The sequence below is a fragment of the Triturus cristatus genome, chromosome 5_2 (genome assembly GCF_964204655.1).
Source record: "Triturus cristatus chromosome 5_2, aTriCri1.1, whole genome shotgun sequence".
Classification (NCBI taxonomy): Eukaryota; Metazoa; Chordata; class Amphibia; order Caudata; family Salamandridae; genus Triturus; species Triturus cristatus.
Genome location: NC_140588.1, coordinates 478,470,264 through 478,480,173, shown reverse-complemented (window position 1 = coordinate 478,480,173; position 9,910 = coordinate 478,470,264).

Here is a 9,910-nt window from a genome sequence, read left to right as displayed (position 1 = left end):
GTGAATGATAGCATTCTGCTCTTTCACACGGAGCACACTTACATATAACGTAGTTCCCTCCAGCTTCAAGGGCTATCATAGCAGTGTGTGCTTTTTGTGACCAAAAATACATTTGCTTTTTAGCAATTGATATGCCTCTCTGTGTCCTGCTGGAGAGAGTCGAGCTCAGCTACAGCACCTACATGGACAGAAAGTTAGCTGAGTCATGCCGAAGAAGAAAGTATGCTGCCCAGGGTGCTTAGAACCTGTTTTCCATCATCAGAGCCTGAGATCTATTCAAGCGCTGTACTGCTGTGAGGTGTCTAGTATTGAAAGGTCAGATGGAGAATGAAGTCTCCACATCATGCACACAGCTTGGACTTGAAGAAGCAGATCCTCTTCAATGGTGCACTGATCATCTCAGGAGCACGGCTGGTATGTTAGACCCAGTGTAGGACCTATTTTGGTGGCCCATTGCCTGCTGTGAACTCCAATTCCAGCTGACAATAACTGAATGATTCTCCCCCCAAAACTTAAGAGAAGCAGAGAAATCTTTTTACGGAGCTCTCTTTTTGCTGGCTAGACAGCTCTGTGCCCTTTATCTGCTAACTAGTGGTAAAATGCATGTGCTTCTCCTTTCAACATGGTAAAATTGGTATACATCTGTTTGGTTTATTTAATTTGTCAACAAACCCCTAGTATATGGTACCTATTGCACCCAGGCCTGGTAAATAAAATGCTACCAACTGCAGCACTCATTGTGCTGCTCACTGTTGTAACACTGTAAAACCTGTCTCCAGGCCTACCATTGTAGCCCAACTTTGCAGTCTCCAAACTGTAAATTCAGTCTGTCAACATAAACTCTTTTGATAGGCCTAAACCTTCAGGTATTTGAAAAAAAATATTTATAGGTCTCCCTTTGTAGGCCCTTATGCTCATACAGGCTGGGTACATGGTATTTAAAAATAGGTAATGCAAAAGTTCAATGTTAAACTTGTCCTTACAGTGACAAGCACCTCAAAGCTATTTTCAGAGTAGCAAGCCTGGCTGTTCCATAGGAAAACACTGGGATGCAATATTAAAAACGAAATACTGTATCTTGAGAATGAAACTAGCTAGAAATATAATTAAACAACTATTTTTAATAGTTAATAAAAATGCAAATCAATGATGAAGTCATACTGTTTCTAAATATTATGTAAATAAAAGTTTCAGAAAGTTACCTTTGCACTCCCTGAAGTCCCTGAAAGCTAAATCTACATTTTGTTCTCCCACTTCAGCCAGCTGGTAAGGAGCAGGTAAATAGGTGTGAATGAGGTGTGAACTTGATCCCAGAAGCAAAACAATTCACTGACCTGAATGGGCAGTGATGACTCTCTGAGCCTGCCAGAGTATGCAAGGGGGGCTGTGAGGATCCTTTTTTACATTATAGCGTCAAGGCCTGCTTGAATGTCACATCCTGCTTGACAGGTCTGCTGGGGCTTTTCATATGAAACTTGGGGCATACTTCAAAGAGGCCCCCCTGTCACAGGCAAATATTAGATAACACTTGCAGAGGGCCCTTCTGTAGTCTCCCTAGCTAGTCAGGTCCCAATCACAGTGGACCTCTTTTGACATTACAGGGTCACAGCCTGTTTGTCAGGTCGGCAGGATGGACATATGTCAGATCGTCAGTAGCACAAGTAATAAACCAAGCCACTAACATTCCCTGATGTCCAGCAGAGATGAAGGAAGGCGATTAGCTCCGTAATTCCCTAGAACGCAACCCCCAACAGAGGAAAGAGAACCCTTCTGCGTGAGGTCGTGCCCGGGGGAAAAAGGGAAGGGGACAAAATAATAAACTGGATGCGACTCTCTTGTCCCTACTTGGTCTGGTCTAGGGGACTGTAAGATGCTCTTCAGGAATAGAACTCTGCAGGACAGGAGAAAACACAACACATATGAGAAATTCCCTATGGTATTCCAATACCCCCCTATGTTGCTCTCGGAACCCACTCACCAGAAATACTTCCTTAAGGCTGACAATGCTCACTACTGAAATGCATCCAGGGACAGAGAATCGGCATCAACTTATACAACTAGAATTCCATATGACACTGTTGCTCCACAGTAATCAGGAAATAGTTCACTAGCATACGATGCCCAGACTGAAGTCGTTTTCACCATTCAATGCTAGTACCTGCAATACACCCTCCATTGTATACTCAGCGCTGGAGGAGGAATCCGAAATATGTACAAGTCAGACACAACATTATTCCCTAGAGCTTATGCCTACTCTTCCAGGTAATGGCATGCATGCAATCCAGGCGAGAAAGTGTAAACAAACTACTTCACTAGCAGGTTATATCAGCACCTGCAGGATAAAGTAGTTCGTAACCCCAAATGTCTCGACAAACAATATTCGTGGCCAACAGTCTCGAGCAAAAGAAAAACGCTCCTGCGCTTCTTTTGCTCACGTAGGGGTCCTAAGGCGTAACCCAAGTCGCGGCAATGAAGGAAACACACTGACATTTCCTTCGAGTCTAACCGCAGCTCGCACATGCTGAAAACGAGAAAGAGGGCAGAGTTGAAGGACGCGCACTGGCGTTCCTTCGGAATACCTGAACCTCCAACAAAACTTCCTCCGAGTTGCGGGAGTCCTGAAAGGCGACTGGAACAACGCTGCAAATTCTTATAGCTGGTAATTCGGCGGGGAGCACCATCCGCCATCCTGGTTCTCGATCCTAGAAGATTGTCAAGCACCTTCCTCCTGAGGAGGAGGTGCTTACATACGGAACTGTTTGTTCCCTTCCTGTTGTTGCGCCCCACTACCTGCTGGGTAATGTAGTTCACTGGGCATTTACTCAACCTGAGCCCGGGAGCTGGGAGATAGACGTGGAGGTACGTAGCCTGTTTGCCTGGTACTTGATGGGCGATTGCTACAACATATAAGATTTAGGTTGCACTTCAAAGGATGGAAACCTGAGATGTCAGCTACATAGGTGAGGGAGATGTAGAAGTTGAAAGGATGAAAGGAAGCTCCACCCCCATTATACAATAAGGATTTTCAGAACCATTGCTCTTGTCCTACACAGTATGTAACCATTAGTAGAATCTCTGGTAGGTGCCTCACTTCACTAATCCGGCTTTGAAAATGATGGAATTGGAAAGCATGATGGCAAGGAGTGATCTCCAGTTAACCTAATATTAAAAGGCATTGTAGCAGCAATTGACAAAGAAAGATAGAAGACTAACCCTAAGAGGAGAAAAAGATGACCTTTGCCAGTGCTAAAGATCCCATCAGGTTTAGCCAGCTACCCGCCTCCTGTGGGAGCCGGCATTGCTCTTGCACGCAGGGAGCTGCTGCAACTGACCCCCATCAAGCAAAAGCAAACCGCTATGTCCTGGGGTGGGCATCTTCGAACACAGCAGGAGCTGGCCTTGGTGGATGGCATTCCTCAGGGCCATGTATGGCTCCAGGAGGGGGGTTGCGCTGCCCCCCTACTTTGATTTTCAAGGGCCTGCCCCGGGAGTTGGTGGTCCCATGGTCTGAGAATGGCCCAGGAGGGGGGGACGCATGGGCCCCCTCCTCCTTAAAAAAAATAGAAGGTCCCAGGGAGGTGGTAGTTCCCGGGGCTGGGATTCCGCACAGACCCCATCTTCAATGTGTATTTTAGGCCCGGAAAGTTGGTGGCCCTGTGGGCCAGTGTGGGTCCCCATGACCTCCGATATTATGTTTTCTAAATAGCCCGGGGAAGGAGGTGGTCCTTAGGGCCCAGGGGGTCTGCGACGCCCCCGGTCTATTATTAACATGAGCTCTAAGGAGGTGGTGGTTCCCGGGGCATCAATGAGACCTTGTAGGAGGGGCCAGTGTTCCCCCCTCTATTTATTTATAAATATTGACATGCCACCGAGACCCGGACCACCAGGAGGAACATTAAAAACAAGCACAGGAGACCGCATTTTTTTCCCTTTCATATTCACAGCAATATTCACAAATATTTGTGAATTTCCCTATGACGTCAAAAAAGTTATTGCTTTTTTGCCATGCCGGGGAGCCCTTTGGAGCCCCAGGACCAAGGCTACGGAGTCAGGGAATTTGTACCATGCCCCCTTTTCTTTTTCTTTAATGTGTTTTTTGCGGGGCTTGGCTCAAGCTGAGTCCCAAGATGGAAATGGGAAAATTTCGTCAAGATTCTTCAAAGTCATAGGCAAGTCAAAAAAAGCTTTTTCTATGGAAAATAGGTCCTAACTATAAGTACCTACTGCCCTCAGTCTGTCCTTTTGGCTATGCTGGTGTACAAACGCGAGACATCAAGCACAATAATCAGAAACTCTGGTTCTCACATGACTCCTTCCAACTGATTCAAGAAGTCCTTCGTGTCTTGAATGTACAAGGCCAATTGTGAAACAAAGGGATATAAAAAATGGTCAACATAATTGACATAGCAAACAGAGACAGCTCGAACCCAGTAGCGAGGTATTTTGAACTGCACCATAACAGTAATAGAAGCCTACTTATATTTTTCTGCTTGGACCATGTACAACGAGACATACGTGGGGGAGATAGAGAATTAAAACTCAGTCGACTGGAGTCTAGGTACATCATAGACATGCAGATATAAATTCTGACAGAACTAAGCAGCAATGAGGAATTGGGGATCCAGTTGTGGATTTGAATTAAAATACCTATACTAACAAGTCTGTGTAATACGAAACCAGATGGGAGCATCAGAAGACAGGGGGTACTTAAGCCCATACAGGGCGTGATAGAAGGAGAAGCTTCTCGAGACAATAGGCACGTAGGCCCATACAGGGCTTAATATAAGGAGCATGAAAATGTTATCCAGTATAGCCCATATAGGGCGTGATAGATGAAACTCCCATAAAATGATATTGAGAGGTATAATATATAGAGGATGATAATGTGGTGGACTGTACAAGAAAAGCTGGGCCTGTTAGCAGAAAAAATGTATAAAATATAGAAGGAATTCTAACATGGCCTCAAAAGTAAGAATTAATTCCGCCATGACTTTCAACTTGTACTCAATACAGGTAATATATCAAGCTATATATATATGCTTTCATCAGTAAAGAGTGAATTGTTATAACTTACTGCTGCTAAAATTGTGGAATTATGAGTAATCACATAAAGAGAAATTTAATGTGTAGAATAATGGGTATGGATGCTTAATTATGGAGCTTAAATAGAGTTCTTTCTGATGTGATATGCAAGTCTGTTGTTTATGTCTATAATGCTGACGTAACTGAAATTGATGTGAAAACAGAAAGTGGAACAGCGTTTGCCGACATTGACAAAGGCGCATTGCCAAAACATGTCTGAGCGTAAGTCCGATCCAATAAAGATCTAGATATTGAATACCCCGTGAGTGCTGGTCTTTTCTTTGGAGCCTTGGATATACGTATGAGAAAAATTCTAGATTCACATTGACCACTAACATTTAACTTAAACTAAAATAACCAATGGAACCCTTCATTATCTAATTAACACACCACTAGAAAAAGAGCAAAAAGAAAAAACCTACGTTTTGCAACAAAAATGGTAGAACTGAAAGAAGATGAAATTCCATCCGATTTACAGAGGAAAACCCAGGATCAAGATTCACAAATCTAACTACAAATCACTTCAAGTATGCACAATAACCTAAAAACAACAGTATAACTTCCATAAATTGCTTGCACATTAATTTAAAATAAATAACTAAAACCCACCTTTTAATGTGTATCTCTAAACTGTAGCTTCCATATTAACATTGCAGAAGAAAAATCCATCCTCCAAACCAACCATTATTTTTTAATTCATTAGTCTATAACATAAAAGTCAATAAAAAATGTAGAATGCAACTAATAAACAAAAAAATCATTAAAAAAAGTTACTAAAAAATACATCTCCACCCATATTATTACAACAATATTGTCTTCAAAATACATTTAATACGCAACATCATATACAAACAAAATATCACAATAATTTTTCAATTACATTTAAACAAACAAGTATTGCAACAATTACATTACCAACTCAAAACATTAAAGTTTTTTGTATCTGATGTCCCTGTTCCACCATGACTCCACAAAAAAAGCAATCTGCAAAAATTGGCGAAAATAAACTCGAAAAGTTCAACAATTAAATCCAAAAAATTGTCCATAGTCCTGGGATCCCATAAAAAAGTGAAGTAAAGAACCACTCCAGCAAAACCAAAAAATAAAAGCAAATTCAACAGTAACAGAGGTTAAAAATTAACAAAAAGATTTTCTCTTAAAAAACATAATAAAATAGGAAAAGAATAGTACTGCTCCTCAACAATCTGTAATAAAAAAACATACCTATCCTCACAAAACAAGCATCCAAATGACCTTAAAAACACAAAAAAATGACATAGGAATAATTATCAACAAAACTACAACCTCTAACATAACTACTTACACTACCCAAACTATAGTAAAGCCTACCACATTAGACTACCAACACCAACATGCTAAGTAACACTAAAGAAAACAAAAACTACAAACTAACAATCTATTATACAATAAAAACAACTACCCACATCTTCCTTGCCCCAAATATCCAAACAAAAAGGTTAAATTAAGCCTTACCATAATACTTGAGCGGCAGCAGGCAACCACGACTGACAGGAACTCAAACCACCGAAAAGTGATGTAAATACTGGTGATGCTAAAAAATGTCCACCTCATAAAAATAAAAAAGACTATTTTCCCATCAACATAAAGACAAATGTCACAATAAATGTTAAAACAGTACATATTTGTTTTCATTTGTTTTGATAAAATATGAAAAATATACATACAGTAGGAAAACAATACCAATGTATATGTAATATATATTCAAAAGTACCCTGACAAAAAAACATGATAAACAATAGTACTAATTAATATATTTAAAAATATAAGTAAATACTGTTATAAAAATACTTACATGAAATGTACTTGTAGAAGAAATGTATACATCAAGAATCAAATATGTAATGTGTTAAAAATAAAAGCAAAGTGTATGTGGCATAAAAATGTAGTATTAAAAATGACAGTAAAAATGTTTTTATTGACTATAAAATGTATATACATGATGCAAAGCAAAAACATGGTATTACATGTTGTATATTTTTTTCTGGTATACAATAAACTATAAAAAGTACATGTAATAAATAGTTTAAAAATATGTTAATAAAATACTAAGGGGGGAGGTCATATTTACTATTCCCACGCCAGCTTTAACCATCTTGGGTAAGGTATTGGACACTAAAAGAATCAGATTCACTATTCCCACACCAAAGTAAACCAAGTTAAACCATATTGGTAATGTTGTTTGACACTAAAGGAGTCACATTTACTATCTTCACTTCAAACTAAACCACCCTGGGTAAAGAATTGTACACTAAGGGCCCAATTACAAGTTTGGCAGTGCATCGCCGGGTCCACCCACCGCAGCACCGCCAAACCAGCGTCGAGGCCGCCCTCCAGATAAGGAGCTTCCTGCTGTCTGATGGGCTTTTTTTTTAACGTTTGCACTCCGGTGCCTTTAAAAGCATGTACCACAATGGGAACCCCAAAAACAGTTCCTGCACGGCAAGGAATTGAAAGTCCATGCCATGCAGGAACTGGTGTGCATGCACATGGGGGTTGCATGTTGTGCCCCCGTGTGCATGCACAAGGCTCAGAGGCACCCTTTGTTTCCTCTCCACCAGTGTTTCCATGGAGGAGGAAAAGTCATGTTAACCCTGACAGAGAGGAAACTCCTAATATGCTTGATGGGACCGCAGTAGTTCCACCAAGCATACGAATGCCTCTATTCCGCCGCAACACAGCCAGGGAAATAGGGCGGTGAGGAGACCGCCACCACCATACACCATGCATCTGGCAGTCTGTGGACCACCAGACTCGTAATCAGCCCTTGAGTGGTCAGATTTACTATTACCACTCCAAACATTGGGCCTGATTATAAATTCGGTGGATTGGATACTCCGTCACATACCCCGTCCGCCATTTTACAAGTTTCATAGTATTAAATAGAACTGTACTTTGGCAGATGGGATATCCCTCACGTTTGCGACGAAGTAACCATGTCCGCCAAACTCGTAATCAGGTCCTAAACTATCTAGGGGAAGGTGTTGGACATTAAAGGGGTCAGATATATTATTCTAATTTCAAACTAAACCACCTTGGGAAAGGTATTGGAAACTAAAGATGTCAGATTCATAATTGCTGTACCAAACTAAACCATCTTGGGGAAGGTTTTGGACAGGGAAGGGATCAGATTTACTAATCCCACTCCACACTAATCAATCTTGGGGAAGGTGTTGGACAGTAAATAAGTCAGATTTACTATTCCTATTCCAAACTAAACCATATTAGGGGAGGTACTTGACACCAAAGGGGTCAGAAATTCAATTTCCATTCTAAAATAAACCATCTTGGGTGAAGTGTTGGACACCAAAGGTGTCACATATACTATGCCACTCCAAACAAAACCATTTTGGGAAGGTGTTGGACACTTTATTCAGCTGGTCAATAGACGGAAGATCACCAGAGTCCCTCCGACTCCGCCATGAATTCTCAACCATGTCAACGGCGGTATAGGCAAAAGTGGGTGTCGTCAGGACTCCACGCCAGATTCCCGCCATCCAAATTACGATGTGCCTTTCTGCTATTTTAACTAGGGTAGGAATCCCTCCTACTTCAAGTTGATGGAATTGTAGGAAATGAGGTAAAAACATATATTTTTTCCTGCTTCCCTCTTCCGTCTTGTACCCCATCGTCCGGGTCCTTCCTTTGCTGCACCATCTCCACCACAACACCAAACGGCTCCTTTGTCGCCAAGATTTACGGTAAGCTACGTGTACAATTGTCCTATGTATTGACAATTTCTGTAGCCTCATGTACTTGTGCATTGCTCTTACATGCAACATTTTTCTTAGGTATAATGCAGTAGTGTTTATTTTCCTACTCATCAAGGTAAAATGAACACACTTGTATTGACACTTGGCATGTTGTTTGTGTGGCATGAAACATATACCAAAAAGGGGAACAATACGTTCCCGACATATACATTATGTCTCATTCACAACATATATGTGTAGTAAGATAATGATGAGTAGCCACACCATCATGACCTCACTCTGTCAGGACACTGCCACCTGGACAGCTCTGGCAATGGAGTACTGTCAGGCAGCAGAGAAGACCGCCGCTGCAGCTGTCTCCTATCTATTGCTGCAACATCTAAATAAGGCGAGTGACCGCCGTCAGCTTGGCAGAGTACTAGAGGCCACCGCCCTAGCGAGACGCCGGTAGTACTGCCAAGATCTAAATCAGGCCCAAAATCAATAAACGTGGAATTCGTTTTTGCTCATTAATACTGGACATATTTCTAGACCCAACAGTCACAAATTCCCATTTTGCTCCTCCATTTGGGAAATCTTTTATCTATTCCCATTGTTCAACATTTCAGCTCTGCGATGGTCCTACCTCTCCGTCCGACATTATGAATTTTCTCTGATCTGTTGCCTGCAGAATTATGTTGAACATCACTATTGGCTCACCCTTGGACCCTTGCTCTTGTGTTCTTGACTCGTGTATTCACCAATATTCTTCTTATGTTATGCAATTAATCAAATTCCACAGCTTTATTCCCCTCTTCCCACTGCTTTCGTCTCCCCAATGTGTACTTTTTAGTATTGCTGTATGCTGTTCGGGTTAGCCTCAGCGGCATTGGTTTTTTAAAGGGTCATGTACCAGCTGTTCAAAGAGGTAGATAGTGTAGTCACCTTCCAGGACAACATGTTTTTTTTTTTTTTTTTGTCAAGTATACTTTATTTCACAACTTAATGCCATAAAAGTGATCATATCATACAACAACAATACATTTCATTAACACCATAATCTTTAAACACATGTAAAATCTCATAAGCAATAAAAC